The sequence below is a fragment of the Nestor notabilis genome, unplaced genomic scaffold (assembly GCF_000696875.1).
Source record: "Nestor notabilis isolate BGI_N333 unplaced genomic scaffold, ASM69687v1 scaffold675, whole genome shotgun sequence".
Classification (NCBI taxonomy): domain Eukaryota; kingdom Metazoa; phylum Chordata; class Aves; order Psittaciformes; family Psittacidae; genus Nestor; species Nestor notabilis.
The window spans coordinates 182,271-200,698 of NW_009927647.1; positions in this window are offsets into that span (position 1 = coordinate 182,271).

Sequence of the window (18,428 nt, forward strand, 5' to 3'; positions counted from 1 at the left end):
TGCCAGATGCTCTGTGGGGTAATTTGTTGGCATGCACCCACATCTCACCAGGCTCTGAATACTTCACCAGAACAAGCAACTCAAAAATGGGAAGAAATGCTTTGAAAGCAGGAAAACCACAGAGAAACCACAGAGAACCAAGAAGGCCACCTTTAAATACAAGAGGAATACCTGGTCTTAAAGAAGCTTTGACAGGTTGCTTCTGAATGGGGAGATGTGTCCATGTAGGGGGATTTACATGGCTGGGATGCTGGTAATGCACAGCTCGTACATGCTGAATCAGTCTTGTACGTATTGGTCGGTTACCCTGTACTGATTGCTTTTCTCCAGAGCACTTGATTGCAACTGCTGTGGGAAACCATACGCTAGACTAGATATTTCACTGGGATGCTTCAGTACTTCTTTTGTATCTATTCAAAACCATACAGTTCATCTTCAATTGCTTTTCAGGCCAAGAATGCACTATTCCCTGATCTCAGTAAAATCTGCCTATTGATGCTACAGCTTTAAACCCAGAGAAGTTAAAAATTGTCCTTTTTCAAATATGTAAGGTGGCTTTCTGTGTTGCCTGCAGGTTTCACATTTTAAGAAGCAACTTCCCCTCTCTAATGGCTAATTTGGATGAAGTGATCTCACAATCTGGTAATGATAGCTTTTGAAATGCCTGTAAAGTAAAATTAAATGGGTCACTCTGTGTATGTTTGTGATTGATAGACATAAAGTATCATAAAGGTTGGGCAAGTGTGGCTGGAAATTGTTTTTCACCTTTTGCCACTGAAATGAACATAATCAATGCACACCAAGGAATAAGAAAGGTTTAGCACGTACATTCAGTTCATAGGGACAACTCTGCTATACGAAGTTAAGATGTTTAACTTTTAATCTTGATTGCTTGAAAAAGCCTCTCCAGAGGAGTTTTCCATTCCCTGGAAACATGGCCAGGATAAATGTTCCCTAAATAAAGGAGGGGACACTTAGTGGAACTTCAAGTGATCAGAAAAGACATCAAAGATTGCCCTGGTTTCAGGTGCTGCATTTCAACTCCAAATAGTTGGCTTCAGTTGCAAACTCCCACAGGCTTCCTGTGACTGAGAGCAGTTACCTGGGGCTGTGCTTCCCATTTATAAACCAAATGTACAAAGCAGTTTTTATGCACTTTTACATGCTCCTGTTTAGTACAATCTCATCAGCAAAAGACCATTTTTCTCTCTTGCTATCAGAGGAAACCTGCTTGAAGAGCAGCTTGCATACAGCAGCTGTATTTTATCTTTTTTATCTTAATGCATACTATATTTAACAAGCAGGCTTTTTAGCATTTTACTTATTTCTTTTAAAACTGTAATTTAAATATTGACTAAATGAGGCTGTTTGTATCTCTGTTTGCCCTTCATAGACACCATGGGAACCCAAAAGCCAAAACCACCCACGGCTCAAGAATAGCGCGCTATTGTCGTACCTGGTCACAGTGATAGGCCAGGGATGAACTTCATCAACATGCTAATATAAGGCATATTAATGCAAGATTCAGCATGCGGAAAGGCTTTTCTCTGAAGTCGACAATTCTCAGGCAGGAAAGAGAGCTTTATCATTAAAGAACCAACCTTTGGTTTTTTTATGAGTAGGACTGGTGCCTGTGGGCTGCTCTGGTGTATTGTTGACTGGAAACTAGGAACATGTTCTGGGGACATCTGACCTTGAATAAACCCTAAATAAATGGTGGCAGTGGCATCTCCATAGGGTATGCAACCTGCACCAGGGGTTATATGTTAGGGAAGAGTCTATGTCCTGTCAGCAGGTTGGGGAACAGGGCTTTTAGCTCTGGACTAAGGGTGTACTCACTTGGCAACAGCTCAAATCAGTGCAGCTCAAATCAGTGCAGCTCAAATCAGTGCTGTTTTCTTTACTTTCTATTACTTATGACTTTAGCAATCTTTACAGGCAACATAAACTCTCCTGATGTAGTGCTTCAGAAACAGAGGGGGAAACGAGCTGTGAAAGAAGGCATTTAATGAAGGCGGCAAATAATCCTCACTGTGGTTTTGGGTTTTACATCAGAATCGCTCCCAAATATCCATTAGTGGTAGGACTTCATTAGACGGGTTCCAAAGAGCGTCTTTCAGAGTCATTTAGTTGAGAAAGAATCCCCTTACAGTGCTTTGTGCCTACACCATGATGTCAATGAATGTATGGTAAGCAAGGACTGTAAGAGGGTTCACTTCCTAAGTACATGTCTTCTCCAGACTAAAAGATGCTGATGTCAATTACCCCAGGCACCTTGATGGAGGATGCAGTGATCCTTAAACTTAGAGTGCTGGTCCTTCCCTTAGAGTGGAATTAAACTGCCTAATTACAGCTACTAAACAGGACTTTGGGGAGACCTGCACCCACCTGGGGTGGGAGAAAAAAGCTGGACTCCAGCACCTAAAACGATGTTAGGTGCCTGCATTGAAGCAGGTGAACCCTAACCTCTGTGGCCAGTGTCCCAGCACATTTACGGGTCACCAAGAAGGGGCCAGAGTGCATTTCTGCTTGTGCCATAACACAGCATGGGAGCCAGATCAGGCTGCTGGAATCAGGCAGCTTGGGAGGCAGCTGGTGGGGAGAGCCCTAGAGGTTTGGAGGGGGGTTTCTAACAGAGTGCCGTGGTGGTATCTAATTTAAATGGGATGGTTCTTCATACATCTGAGGCAGTGGCTTGCAAAAACTATTGCAGTGAAAATCCTGTTATAGTGAACATTTACCCAGGTCCCTCAGGGGTTTGCTGTATAGACAAGTTAGATTGCAGTCTCCTTTTTCTGTCATCTATTTAGTCTGTACACAATCTGTGCAGCCTGTATCAGCGTTTCTTCTGTGTTCAGTACTATGAGACTCAGGTCTCTGCTGAGCCCCTAGCTATGATTGTAATTAAAGGAGATGGGACAAAGAGTGGCTTGTGGTGTTAAGTCATAGACCACAAATAATAGAAAGAAGATGCCAAGTGAGGTCTGGTTTGAATTCTTGGATAATGCTTCCTGGTGGTTAATTTAGAAGGACTGAGGCTTAGAGTTTCTGTGGTCAGTTCTGCCACAGTGATCTGGTAACAAATCTGTCCTTGCGGAGGCAGGGGAAGAAAAATAAAAAAGTCACACCATCATGTCCTGTTTTCGTAAGCCAGATCCTGGGGTGCTTATTTAGAAAAGCCTCCCGTTGACTCTTGTAGTATGAATGCACAACATCCACAGGAATGTAACCAGATATGTGACCCAATAAATGCTGCTTCTTTAGCCATCAATCTGTTTTGCATCATGTTGTTCTCTCAACTGTTAATCCAGATGTTATTTACATCAGTACAGTAACATTAAATGCTTGTACAAGCAGTATTAATAGCATCAATAACAATACTAAACATAAATAGCAGCAGCACTGATAGTAATACTTCTAAAGCAGCTTGTAATTGTAACAACCTGTCATTCCTTTGCTAACTCGTGCTGACTCAAGATTAAATTGCTCTATGTGTGGAAAGCAACATGCAAAAGAGCCCATCTGTGCCAAGACTGTTTGCCTCCCTTTGTATTTTTGTTTGTTTGCTTACACCAACTAGCTGAGAAAATGTCACCATGCTTTACCCTCTTTATTGTTACCACATTTTTGACTGGCACCATTCACAGGCTGTTAGTCCCTGGAAATGGAGTATAGAAATAGAGTAGCCATGAGTCCTCCTTACTGAGCAGAGTCTGAATGCTGGCGAAACTATGACTTTGGTGGGTTGACTCCTGATTTATGGTGTTGCAATCTGACCTCCCATGTCAATTATTTAAGAAAGAAACAAAGTGTAAGAGTTGTCAAAATATTGCCTGGCTATGTTTCCTACTGTTTTGGTTTTGAGCTGATCCTGGCAAAGCGGCCAAATTTCTCTAAAATGGCTCTTGTCTAGAACAAATGTGACCTGTTCTTGCTCCTGGATGTGAATGAACTCTCACAAGAGAACTGAGACTTCAGAAGTGGCTATGGGTTTTATGAATTCTTCAGCTTTGTAAAAGGATTTTCTCCTAAGAGAAGACAGGTGGGCTTTCAACTCCCCAAATTATAAATATTTTTTTCTTTTTCCTTCAGTGCAGAACAGCGATATCTCTCATTCTTAATCAAATGGATATGTTTTCATGTGTTAATGAAATGCAGAAAGCAGGATTTTCCCACATTTCTTGTAGAATTTTCTGCATGGCCCCTTTTTCTATAAGACAAGCAAAGAATAATTCTGATAAGATAGGAATTTGATATGCTTTTTGCTGGCTATTTGGCTTATCACAGATTCAGGAATATATAAGCATGCCTTCATTGTAGATGAAACCTTAGGTCATTAAGTAGTTGAATAATTCTGACTCTGAGATGTAACTATGATAATAGAGGGATTGAAATACAACATCTATCGAAGATCTGAGAAAACTTCCTCAGTTTAATGCAGATGAAATCAAAATGTTTTATGGGTTTCTTTTAAAATCACTGTTATTTAAATGTCGTGCTTTGGACTCTACCCTAAGTGAAAGTCTCTGCTTGACTGTATTCTTTGCATATCAGCTCATAATCTATTCTCTCATGGGTTTCAAAGGGAGGTATGCACATCAGGACCCATATCTACAACAGCAGTTTTGGGGTAGGACATGTCTTTCACACTTGGAGTCATGAGATGATGAATGGAGCAAGAGGATGGTCACTGTAGGAGTTGTGCAGTGTGGTTATCTGTCCTTCTACTCCTCATAAGATACGGAGAACATTGTTTAGCTGCAGAAAAAGGGTGTTGTGAAACACAGATCACCAACAGCTGGTCTACAACAAACCCTGTAACTGGAATTTCAGATGTCATCATGCTTGAGCATCTCTCCTGTGCAGGGAAAGTGGATTTGTGCTAAGATGTGTGTGTAAACTAAAGCAGCAAAGGGCAGACAGATTGTGAAGGGTCATTATTACCAATGGACTGACAGGGTGGATGCTTTGGGCAGCAGTTTTTTGAGTCACCACAAAGAAGTTCAATAGGAAATACTACCCGTTGTCCTTCACTAAATAATATTAAATGCCTAAAGCCTATCTAGAGAAAAGAGCTAAATAGGGAAAAAGATGTATTTGCATGTCCCTTTTTCTGACAGTCTCACCTTGAAAACCACTACTGAAGTCACCGTTAGCTCCTGCCTCTTGTGTCTCTTCCATTTGATTGTGTCATATAAGTTATAAAAAGAATTGTAAAATAAACAATAAAAAGCCCATCCCAGGATGCTATCTTTAAAGAATTTAAACTATTGCAGTGTCATAGGATCCTCAACATTTTGCCCAGGGTTTGGCTTCCCTGTCCTGTTGTTGCTCCCTATCCCCTGTCTTAGCATGTTTTGAGGCAGCTGGTGGAGAAACATCTTCATACGTCTCAGAACAAACGAGCAATTTTGTAAGTGGATATTGTGGATGTTTGAGGTGTTGAAGTCAAAGGTGTTCCTCTGGCCTGGGCTATAGAAGAGGTCAACTGAAAGGATCATTGTAGTGATGCTTTCTGGCCCTTAAAAAAAATTTAGTATGTGGATTTTGGGGACCTTGGAAGATTTTGTGCAATATTTGCTCATAACAAGAGCTGTAATAAAACTTCACTTTGAACTTTAAGTAGCCTACAAAAAAAAAAAAAAAAAGGAAAAAGAAAATCCTAAACTTAATTGCAGCCTTGGCATGAGTGGTTGTACCTTGTCTCAATTCTAGCTGTCTGTGAATGCACTCTGGAAATCTTTTTCTGAAGAAAGGAATTACCTAGACTTGAGAAGGCTTTTCAGAATATGAAATAGGAATTTCAAAAGGCAGAAGGAGAACCTTCTTCGTATCATGAAATGTATTTTAAATGTGCTTGTCCTAAACTTAATTGCAGCCTTGGCATGAGTGGTTGTACCTTGTCTCAATTCTAGCTGTCTGTGAATGCACTCTGGAAATCTTTTTCTGAAGAAAGGAATTACCTAGACTTGAGAAGGCTTTTCAGAATATGAAATAGGAATTTCAAAAGGCAGAAGGAGAACCTTCTTCGTATCATGAAATGTATTTTAAATGTGCTTGACAAGTACAGTTCAGATATGTAGCCAAAGATTCAAATGTTTACTCAAATCTTATCTGACCTACAGAAATCTCTGAGTATGCCAAATTAGGCTGCAATTTTGTGATAACAAGATTCTTCAGCAAATTACAGTATTTCTGATGGGTCCTAAAATAACGACAGTGTAATCTGCTGCAGCGTATTCAGCCCACTCTCTTCTGATCACGAAAGGATTGCGGAAGAGAAGTATGGAAATAGAAAATGTTGATTTCTTTTTCTTTTTTTTTTTTTTCCTCTTAAAGAATATATACAGCTGTGAAAAATACTGTATTTTCACTTCTCAGTTCCAGAGGGTTTTGTTTCCCTTCTGACAGTTGTAGCCAATTTCCCCCCAGATAGAGGTGGTACCAGACTCTTTTTTGCCAAGAATTCAGCCCATTCAAATTGCCTTGTGTTTGCTATGGTATGAAGACACAGGCACAAGCTTACGCATCACTCATGATGTGACTGCCTTTTCCTCTATCTGATCTCTTCATCCCAGGGAGGTTGGAGGTTTGGAATTTAGCAATCCCAACATGCAATTTGGCACCTGAAGTATTTCTGAAAATATTTCTGAAATATTTGGGATCTAAATGACATTGAAACCTAAGCCCAGCTACCTTGGCCCCTTTTCTAAAATGGGATGTAGGTGGGTGAGCCTATGAAACCTGTGCCCCAAAACCCCACCCATGCGACTACACCCTTATACATTTCCTCCAAAGCTGTGTCCTTCCCCACTAAACATGACTTAAGCATTAATGACACCGTCCCCATCTGGGCAACTGAATGCAGAACGCTTTTCCTCAATCTGACTGCAGGGGTGGGAGGTAAGATTTTACTTTTGAAAAATCTCAAATTAGAGCAGGTCTGGGTTTTGGCCTTGTTTTAGAATTAGGCACAGGAGTGTGGCAAGCTGACCTTCTCTCTGTGGCTCCTAGTGGGAGTTTTGTTTCCATGTGACTTGGGATGTGCGACCAGTATCCTGGGACTGATGATTCCAAGTCAGTAGGGCACTTTCCAATGAATGTGAATACCCTGCATCAATGTGCGATGCACTGGCAAGGGTGCAGGATTAATTCTTAACTCTTTTTTATTGCTGACATTGCTTTTTGATGTAAGGCAGCTCTGTGCCTCTTGCTAGACAGAATGTCTCTCCTGTCTGACAGAATTAACAATGAGCCATCCTCTCTTGTAGTGATGACCTCTGTCATTTCTTTGGGCACCCCCTCTGCCCACCATTCCCTCTTGTGCTCCTTCCTCCTGCTGCCTCTTGTCAGTCACGCTCAGGAATGCTCCAAGGGCAGAGATCACCTTGCTTTGCTGTTTCTGTACTGCCTGCAGCAGCCACAGAGTTCTTTGTCTCCAAACCATTAAACCCACTGTTTTTTGGGTTACTTCATCCACCTGCATGGCTGTGGGGCTGAGTTAACTGATTTTTGCAGACTCTTTCTTGAGTCTCAAATAAGCAGCTACTCAAGCACAGCAAGCTGTGTGAGTGAATATGTAGCCTGGGCAAGAGCATCACCTGAATTTCAAAAGTTCCAATTAGATTAGAGAAACAAACTCGCATGAGTTACTCAGTAGCTCTTGGGCATTGCTCTGCCACTGGTATCTTCTGAAAAATGCCTTTCTCTGGAAATGGCATCTCCATAGCACTTCACAAGTGCTCCAGTGGCTGGTGCTCATTTCATCCCTAATGTAAACATCACAAACCCTGAGCTGAATTTGAATCCTCACATCGCACAGGAGTAAAACAATTTTCTTCATTACTGCTCGGTAAAGAAATGTCACTTTGTCTGGCCCCACGAGAAGAGGGTTTCACTGTACATCCTCCTGGGAAACTCCTCTCGGCTGGCTGTCAGGAGAATGGCAGCATTTTGAGCACTGCTGCAAGATGCTGCAATTACTGTACTTGTGTTTCTTTGCATTTCAAGCTGTTGTCTTAGTGTCAGCCTGTGCACATTAAACATGACAGTGTTCTGTAGACTCCTCTGTGATACCAATGTATCTGTAACAAAAGCGGATTCCAGGAACATGGCTGGAGAGGAGTCCTTTGCTGCTTCTGTCCCTCTCCTTGCTGGTGGGACTAGTGCTGGTACAGGTGTGAATCTGGAGCCACTTAAAAATACACCAAAACCCTGAGTGTAGCTATGCAAAACATTAAAGAAAAAACCCAGAAACATTTCACAGGAAGAGATTGTGTGTGCTGCAAGTTTTTGATTAGATTAAAGAACTAGAATGAAGAGGTGTGATTCAAAGTGGTCACACCACAATAATAATAAATAATAAATAAAAGCTGCTCTGAAATCCTTTAATTGGAAATAAAAATCAGCTTTTGCTAAGCTACCCAGAGAGAGGGTACGAAAGGAGGGGAGGGAGCATGGATTTGGAACCCCTTTGAATGATCTATTATGCTGAAACTGCTTTTATCTTTTGTTTGGTGCAGTTGTTGAATGCAAAGTTGGCTTCATCTGTGTGACATGTGTGGCAGACGCCTCTTTGGTCTGTGCATCCTACAGGGTGCAAAAGACCAGCTGGCTCAGCAAATTCCTCACGGCGTATTTGCTGCTTATCTTAACACCATGCTCAGGGATCCTCTGACATCCTTGGGAAAGATGAACTTGCACAAGAAGAGGGAGTCTGGAAGGAGGGAGTGGGGGGAAGGGAGTTGAGGTGTAAGGAGGCAGTTGCCTCCTGGCATCCCAAAAAGCTTCTTGTAGTTCCCACATCCTGACATGGGCCGTGGAAATGCTTTCTGTGCCTGTCCCCTGCCCACAGTCCATTTGATGAATGGACGAACTCAAACCACCTGCACACTAAGTGCTTTGGTTAGAAAAGGTTTCCAAAAGTCACCTCCCACAGCCTCTCCCCATTCTGCTTACCAGGAGCAAATCGTTTTCACCTGTTACAGGGTTTCTGACAAGCTCCTTCCTATTTATTATCATCATTGCTTGGCCACTTTGGACCCTCTGCGTCACTCCAGTTTAGCTGAAAGGCAACAGAAGCAGTAGGCAGCAGGAGAGTTATTTACCCATACGAATGTAACCAACCTCCTGAGAAATGTGTGACCTAGTGGTTAATGCCAGCTTGGAATATGGCTGATAGTCATCTTTCCCCCCCCTACAAGCTTTAGCAAGATTCCTGTCTGAGACAGGAAAGCCTGGTATAACTTGAGTGTCATCCTGTAGATGGAGTTACCCCTATGCTGCAGAGCTGTTAATATAAGTCTGTTTATCTACAGAGGTGTGGTGAGTCAACTCTGGCTGGATGGCAGATGCCCACCAAGATGCTCTATGATTCCCCTTCTCAACTGGACAGGGAAGAGAAGATATAATGAAAGGCTTGTAGGTTGAGATAAGGACAGGGAGAGATCACTCACCAATAGCTGTCATGGGAAAATTGGGGAAATTAGATTATTACCAAATCAAATCAGAGTAGGATAATGAGAAATAAAACCAAATCTTTAAAACACATTCTCCCCCACCCCCCCTTCTATCTGAGCTCAACTTTACTCCTAATTTTCTCTAACTCCTCCCTGCAGCAGTGAAGGGGAAAGAAGAATAGGGGTTCTGGTTGATTCATCACTCTTTGTCTTTGCTGCTCCTTCCAACAGGACTCCTCTCACTCTTGCCCTGATCCAGCGTGGAATCCCTCCCACACAAGACAGTCCTCCATGAACTTCTCCAACATGAGCCCTTCCCATGGGCTGGAGTTCTTCACGACTGCTTCAGTGTGGATCCCCTATGGGGTCACAAGTCCTGCCAGCAAAACTGCACCAGCACAGGTTTCCCACAGGGCCACAGCCTCCTGTGGGCATCCCCCTGGCTGCAGGTGGATATCTGCTCCACCATGGACCTCTGTGGGCTGCAGGGGGACAGCCTGCCTCACCATGGGCTGCACCATGGGCTGCAGGGGAATCTGTGCTCCAGTGCCTGGAGCACCTCCTTCCCCTCCTTCACTGACCTGGGTGTCTGCAGAGCTGTTCCTCTCACATATCCTCACTCCTCTCTCTGGTTCCAATTGCTCCTGTGCAGTTTTTTCCCCTTAAACATGTTATCCCAGAGATGCTACCACTGTTGCTGATGGCTTTGGCCTTGGCCAGTGATTGGTCTGTCTTGGAGCTGCCTGGCATTGGTTCCGTTGAACACAGGGGAAGCTTCTGGCAGCTTCTTGAAGAAGTGACCCCACTAGCTCCTGCCACCCCATTACCAAAACCTTGCCACATAAACCCAGTTCAGGAGGTGGTAAATTTGAAGGTCATTCCAATCAAGCTGATAAAAATTCCTACTTGGATTGAACTCCCCTGGAAAACTCTGAAAGTGATTCTGCTCCAGGAGGGGTCTGGCATGGGACATTCACAGATGGCACATGGTGTATTTTTCATTTCCGATCTGTGCCTGTAATAATCTTTATGGCTGAAAGAAAAGTCGACAACTTACAATAAAGGTGCTATAGTCAGAAAAAAATATCTAATTTATGGTGATTTAAACACACTGTACCTGCACTGCCATTTGAAAACCATGACTGTAAAAGAACTATAACATGAAAAACGTGGGGAGGAATTTATTAAAGGCCAGGCCACTTTAGCAAAGCCAAGATCTAAGCTGCCTGAAATGTAATGTGGTGCTTATAAACTAAAGGCATAAGTTATTAACTTAAACTAAATGATTTCAGATTTGTGTTCAATGGACTTGGTAATTATACCAAGGAATTTAAGCTGACCTCATCAAGCCTACTTTCTCTTTTAAAATGTATTTCTGTGTCAATTAAAATGCCTGAGTATAAAAAGCAAAGTTTTTATAGGCCCAGCCATACAAATTCATTATCGCACTATTATATACTTGGCAGTCTACAAATATGCCAGTGATTAACTTAGTGTGCATTAGCTGCCAGTGCAGTGTTGCAGCATTTCAGATAAGTGTGGCTATTGTCAACACTCAGCTGACTGAAATTGCCATGGATATAGACCTTGGATATCCTGGAGAAAGCCTTGGATATCCTGGAGAAAGTAGGTCCTTTCTAGTTGATAGCAGCTCTCTGCTAGATGAACTTTATATTGGATATGGAAGCATCACAGTCAATAGGCAGATAGCTGTTCCTGGAAAATGGCTGCTGGAGAGGCAGGTTGTGTGCAGGGTGCTGGACAAGGATGGCAAATTCCCTGGCTGGGATCAATTCTCGCCTCTGCCCATGCATGGCTGGATAGCTTTAGTCAACAGCTTCCCTACTCTGTGTGTTTCCATCATTATATTATTCCCATTTTGTTCCATTTATATGTCTGCTTTACATTGTAAATTTTATGGGGCAGGGACTGTTTTATGAGTGGCTGTTATTGCATTATGGTAAAATATTATCAGCTAAGCTGAAATTTCTCTAACACTTGTTTCTGCTTCTCTGTCTTACCACTGTGGCGGCAGTGGTGGTGAGGAGATGAAGCAGATCACCACTGGACAGCAAGACCCCGGGAAAAATACTCCCCTCCTTTCCATCCCATCATTAAAGTGGCGAATCAAGCAGACACCAGGGCAGGCCCAGCAGATAACTGTTTGGTGCTATGACTGGGTATTTTTTCTTTTGTGCTTCATGTGTTGGCATTTGGGAACTTGTCTGGGGGAGGTTCTGAGTAGCCACGTTCTCTGTGTCCCTGTGGGAGATGATGTTGCTCAGCACTTCCAAAAATCAGGCCTCTACAGACGAATCTTGTTGACTTTGGCTGTACCTGAAGGTGACAGGCAGCTGCTCAGCGCAGCCGTATTTGGGAGTAAATCTCTGAAGGAGGCGATACAAGGCTTTTCCTCTGCTGTTTTTCACTCTTGGGAAGAGCTCTGTATTTCTGGGTTACAGCTGAAGCAAGTCCCAGGAAGTGCAGTGGGAGAGGCAAACGTTAGCTTCGGTGGCTGAGGAGGCCAACATGTTCTTCTTTAACACAGTAACCTGTGGAAGCATGAGATTGGAGTTCCTCTTCAGCCAGAAGTGAGGGCAGCTACAATGACAAGATGTCCATCTCAGATACTGGTTTTAGGCTACCCATCCTCTGGAGGTGCATAGGCATGCGGGGGATAAACCTAGGCTGCTTGCTGACATTAGAATCTTGATTTCTCTGAAGATACAAGATGAAATCCACCCTGACTTGATCAGCTGATCAGCAATATGCATCAACTCTCAAAGGCTAGGTAAATATAACCTAGTAGAATGGTGGTCTCCAGGTGTCTGACCTGTAACTGAGATCTCATTTGGGTAACCGATGAGATAACCCCTCCAGGCACAGAAGAGTCCAGGACTAAGAAGCATCAAAGAAATCATGTTTATGTATACGAAATGATCAGTTCTGTCTTAGACTATAAACAAAATCAGGCTGTGTAAAATGAGCTGTGTTCTATTTTTCTGTTGTTTAAAAATACCTGATGAACTTATCTTCATATGAAGTCTGGCTATGATTAGACTACACCAGCTTGTAAGGAGCCCAGAGGTTTCCATACCAAGTTCTGCATCACTTTAGTATATCTTGCTTTATATTTCAGGTAATGGTGGTGCCAGAAGATACTTGTTATTACTTAGTGACACTAAAATGTACACCCATGCAAAGCTCACACCTGTGGTTCATGGTGAATGTTAGAGTCTCCTGGTTTAGCCAGCCTGCAAACAGTCTCTTTCTGGAAAGAGACTTACTGTTATGGTAAGCTAAAGACAAGAGAGAGCTTGGAGTGAGATGTGTGCATTATTATTTTACAGCTAAAGAAGTAAGAGAAGGAGAGAGCTGTTTGTGGCAAAGGAAAATACTAAATGCAAATTTCCTGTTTTGCTTCAAGCACAAGATGACTGCGAATGTCTCCTGAAGGAAATCAGTCCCATTGGGAGGTATAACACTTTGGGATCACAAGCATCTTTGTGGGTTCCTGCAGACAACATCTTGTACCTTAGGTGTGGCAAATTCCAAGGCATGAATGGGGGATGACATAGTAGAGGTCCTGATACATATTTTACTCCTGAGCAAATAAAAGTCAGTTAATGAAGTTTTTGGAATGAAGGAGGATAATTATGTAGGCAGGGAATACTTAACACAGCTAGACATGTCACAAAATGAGACTCAAACTGATGCATTATTATTTAATTAGTATTGCTCCATTTAAGCAAGCCTATTTGTACTTGTACATATCACAAGCCCTTAATATAATCCATTCAGGCACAATAGTGGCACAGAAACAAACAATTTAAAAAATGTACCTTTTTGTAAATGGAATAGTAAAAGGTCTTCTCTGGGTCCAGTGAAATCCTTGTGTCCCAGTAGGGGAATTTGGCAGTATCCACCAAACAAATCACATAGGAATTGTCCTGTGGGTTTGGATTATTTAGGTACTTGGGGAATATTGAACTTGGTACTTCATCTGTGACTCTCTGGCCTGGTTCCCAGAAGTGGATGCAATAGCATGGTCATAAACCATGTGTTGTCCTGTATCTACTGGGGCAAAACCAGACCCTTTCTTGAACATACCTAGAGATTTATACCTAAGGTAGATCTGACAGTGTCCCTACTAGAGTGTTCTCAGAACGGGAGAACATCTCTTCAAGGCACTCATGGCACCATCTCTGCTATCTTTTGGGTCCAAATAACTTTTTATTGGACATAGTAGAAGAAAAAGATGGGGAGATGAGCTCCAGGTCTCCATTTCGAAACACCAGCAGGTCTCTGCGAGCAGTTCTTGAATGAAGGGATTTCAGTTGAGTTACAGCCCAAAAGGTGCCATGTACTTTTTCAGGTACCTTAATCCTGCATAGATGTGCTCATGTGAAGCTTTCCCTTCCCTTAGCTGTCTTTTGAAACACTAGAAAATGATTTTACACCATAATAAACAAAACCAGTCTAGTCCTACCTCTGTTGCTTTTAACAGACATGAATTGTATAGTGATGCTTACCTGAGTCTGAAGACAGCCTACAGGTAGCTCCAGGGAAATCGAGAACAATCTTCAATTTGGTGGCAGTGCTGCAATGCTGTGACATATGTGTTGGTTTTGATATTAAGGACTATGTAACTTATCAAACTCTACAGAAAGAGAGTGCAAATGACCCCATCTTTGGAAGGGGAATGGTCAAGATCCCTTCCAATCTTACTTTCTATAATTTTTCTGTGAAGACGTGCACATTGTGCTGGCATAGTCAACAGCAGGACGGAGAACCTAGGAGAGTATCACCATTTATTTTTTACTCTGAGAAATCAGACTCCTATTTTTTTTCCATTTCAGCCATGCATTATCCTTGTTCAACCTCTCCGTCTGCTGTGGGAATCAGTGAGGAGCTCAACAAGATGGTAGAAGCCTTCATTCCATTTATGTTTGATGTAATAGCTTGGGACATGTGGATATTCTTTTTCCCCCAAACTAGAAACATGCTGTGAAAGTAGATGCCTGCTAACTCTCTGCCTGCTGAGCCAACGGAGTGAGCACAAGGGAATGTTTGCTAATCTAATGGGCTTCTGGCGTAGACCCAGCTCCAGTTCCAGCCATGTGAGACTGGATCTGTCTCCACTGCTGCTTTGGTTTCTAAAGGGCTGGGTGAGAGGGGTGCATTCCCTTTTATGTATTTCATCTTTTTGGCAAGGAAGAGACATGGAGGTAATAAGTTATAGAAAGGGGGATGATTGTGCAGCATGCCAGAAAGAAATGGAGAACCACAGTTAAGAGGGCTGTTGATGATGAAACAGTCCAAAGTATCTCTCTGTGCCTAGATGAGTGACACTTATAAGGACATGAATGAAAATACTGCAGTGCCATGACAGGTGAACATTTATTTTCCTGCCCAAACCTAGGCTATGCTGTGAATCATTTGGTCCAGAGGTGTGGTCTTACTACCTTGACTACTATTAGAGAAGGTTGTGACAGCATAGAATCATAGAATCAGAATCATAGAATGGTTTGAATGGGAACAGACCTTAAGGGTCATCTAGCCCAACCCCCCTGTCATGGACAGGGACACATTCCATTAGAGGTTGCTAAAAGACCCATCCAACCTGGCCTTGAACACTGCCAGGGATGGGGCAGCCACAGCTTCTCTGGGCAACCTGTGCCCGTGCCTCACCATCCCCACAGAGAAGAATTTCTTCCTTATATCTAATCTACATCTCCTCTCTTTCAGTTTGAAGCCATTACCCCTTTCTCCTATCCCTACATGCACTTGTCAAAAGTCCTTCTCCAGTTTCTTTTGTCCCCCTTTAGTCACTGGAAGCTGCTCTAAGGTCTCCTGGAGCTGTCTCTTCTCCAGGCTGAACAAGCCCAGCTCTCTCAGCCTGCCTCCACAGCAGAGGTGCTCCAGCTTTCTGATCACCTTCATGGCTCTCTCTGGACTTGCGCAAGCAGGTCCATGTCCTTCTTATATTGGGGGCCCCAGAGCTGAATACAATACTGCAGGTGGGGTGTCACAAGAATGGAGCAGAGGGGAGAATGACCTCCTTCAACCTGCTGGTCACACTTCTTTTGAGGCAGCCCAGGACACAGTTAGTTTCTGGGCTGCAAGTGCGCACTGCTGGGTCATAGTTAGCTTCTCACCAACAAACACACCCAAGTCCTTCTCCTCAAGGCTGCTCTTAAGCCTACTGCTCTCCAGTTTAGAGACATGGATGTCATGTGGGACAGTTTCAGATGCTTTGCACAAGTCCAGGTAGATGATGTCAATCACTCTTCCCTTATCCACCAATGGAGAAACCTCATTGTAGAAGGCCACCCAATTTGTCAGGCACGATTTGCCCCTGATGGAGCCATGTTAGCTGTCACCAACCACCTCCTTATTTTCCATGTACCTTAGCATAGTGTCCAGGAGGATCTGCTCTATGACCTTGACCGAGGTAAGACTGACTGTAGTTCCCTGGGTCTTTCTTTTTTCCCTTTTTAAAAATGGGGCTTATGTTTCCCCTTTTGCAGTCAATGGAACCTTCTCCAGACTGCCACAATGTCTCAACTATGATGGATAGTGGCTTAGCCACTTCATCTCCCAGTTCCCTCAGGACCCACAGATGCATCCTATCACATCCTATGGACTTGTGCACCTTCAGGTTCCCTAGATGGTCTCAAACCTGACCTTCTCCTACAGCAGAAGGTTCTTCATTCTCCTAGTCCCTGCCTTTGGCTTCTGTGACTTATTTATTTATATAGGGTTAATACTTGTGAAGCTTATTGGAAAAGTGGTTGATAGCTCTCTGTCTGGATCTGCTGCGTATCTGAGTAGGGCCTTTCAGAGGAGGTGAGTGGCTGAAGTGAGCACCGCCTTTATTTTCCTTTGTAGTAATTTGAGTGGCTCATCAAAAAGATCAAGATTTCCTCTCCATGAAAATAAAATCACTCACCTGCATGTGAGAAAGCTGTCTGTACCACTCACTGCCACCAAGCAACACTTTTCCTTTCTTCTTTCCACTGAAGAGAGATGCACCTCAAATAGTTAAACCATGCCTCTCCTCTCCATCTAGGCCTGGGCACCAAGTGAGGAGCTCACTTCATACCAGTACACAAACATGACTGCCATGGTGTAACAGTGGGATGTTGGTTAATTATCGGTAAGCAATCGCGTAGGCTGTGATGCTACTAAAATGACATTGTGGTTACCGAGCCCCATGGCAGCTCCTGGCAGCCTGCTCTACATGTGACATTAATCATGATGATCCTACAGCTGACCACAGCGAGCTCAGGGCACTCCCAATGAAGTAATGCTTTTGTTGTAGAAAACATCTCTACAAATATGTGTCTGATGGTTGAATGGATGTTGCATGATTCTAAGATAGATTGGTTTTAAAATAAAAGATGTTAAACATAGCATAATGTCTAAGAATAGTGCAATTTGAGATTCCAGATAAAATTAGCATGGAGTTCTGCTTTATAGGTTATTGACTTAAACATTCATCATCAACACCAGTCCGTATTAATGAAAAACATTAGTTTTTCAGCTCACCATATCCAGTCAGAAGCATCCAGGATATAATGCATTTATGCTAACCAAGTGGAAGACCTTCTGAATAGCTACCAGAGAGGAGACATTGAGGGATCTTTCCCTGCTAAACATTAGGTCTGTTGTTGAAGACAGTTGACTTTGAATGGATTTTGTGCAGAAATGTTTTGAGGAATATCTAGAAGTCCACAGATGGTGTATTTTGGGATTTGCAATATCATGGCTTGATCTTGTGACAGGAGATGAGAGAGATCGCTGGGGTACTCAGCTTCTCTGAGGCAAGGGCAGCAATTTCTCACCTGAGTTCCTGAGCAAATCTAACAGGCTAGAGGTCTCGGCTAGGTCCTCCTACAGATAGTAAGACTGTGTTGAGGGGAAATGTTCTCAAAAAGTGTTTGTTTTCCGTAATTGATTGTTTTCTGTGCCTTTTTAGGAGTGCAAGTGTTTAGGATCAGAAAATTCCTGTGGTTCACCAGTGTTTTGGCTTTACTGCCATCTAGCCCTAAGGAGTTAGTTGAGAAACCAAAGCTCCAGGCAGTTCTGGAAGTAGCTATCTGAGCAACTGATGTCTGAGTAGAGCTGAAGGTTTGTCTCCAGGCTGCAAAGAGATGAGGAATAGGGTTCCATATTGTCTAAACAAGATATTCTGATATGAGCTCAGGGTGCTCTTGCAATGAACTGGTGGCTACCAGGGCAGGAGACAGGACCACTGTGGGACTGTTCAATCACTTACAGCTCCCATCAGGATGTTATCTGTGCACCTTTGTCCTACAGAACAAAATGCTAAAGGTTGTGCATCTGAAGTTCAGATTGTCTCAAAGCCAATAGGACTTTACGTTGTCAACACGCCCCCACAGGGGATCATCTGAGACTGCCTACCAATGATGCAATGAGGGAGGCAGTGTGGCTGGAGACCATCCTGCTGGTTGTTATCCAAACCACATGGACTGTAGTGAATTGCTCCATTGACATCTCCCTGGAGACCCATTGTTTACACAGCAGGTAGGTTTTGCCTGGAACCAGCATCTCATTTCTTCCAAGCAGGGAGTTAAGGATCATGGAACAGGAACCATTAAAATGGTGAAAAGTACAAATGAGTGTCTTGGCATGTGGTGGGTCATATCCCTTGTGGTGAAATCCTAGTGAAATGGGGAAATTTTGGAGGATGTTTGAGCTCAGGGAGAGTAGTTTCACCCTGTGTCTCTCCCATAGACCTCCAGCAGCTGATTTCACTTAAAAATCATGCTTTTAATGATGGTTCCTTTGCATTTGCATGCTGTATGCGTGGACAGTTCATCCAGTCATGTCCTGACTGATGCAGGTCCCAGGCAGCAACTTCAGTGACTGCTGAGGCAATCCTTTCGGGTTTGCTGTCTCAATGGACAGGGACAACAGACAAGAAAGGAATTCTTGCCTCAGAGA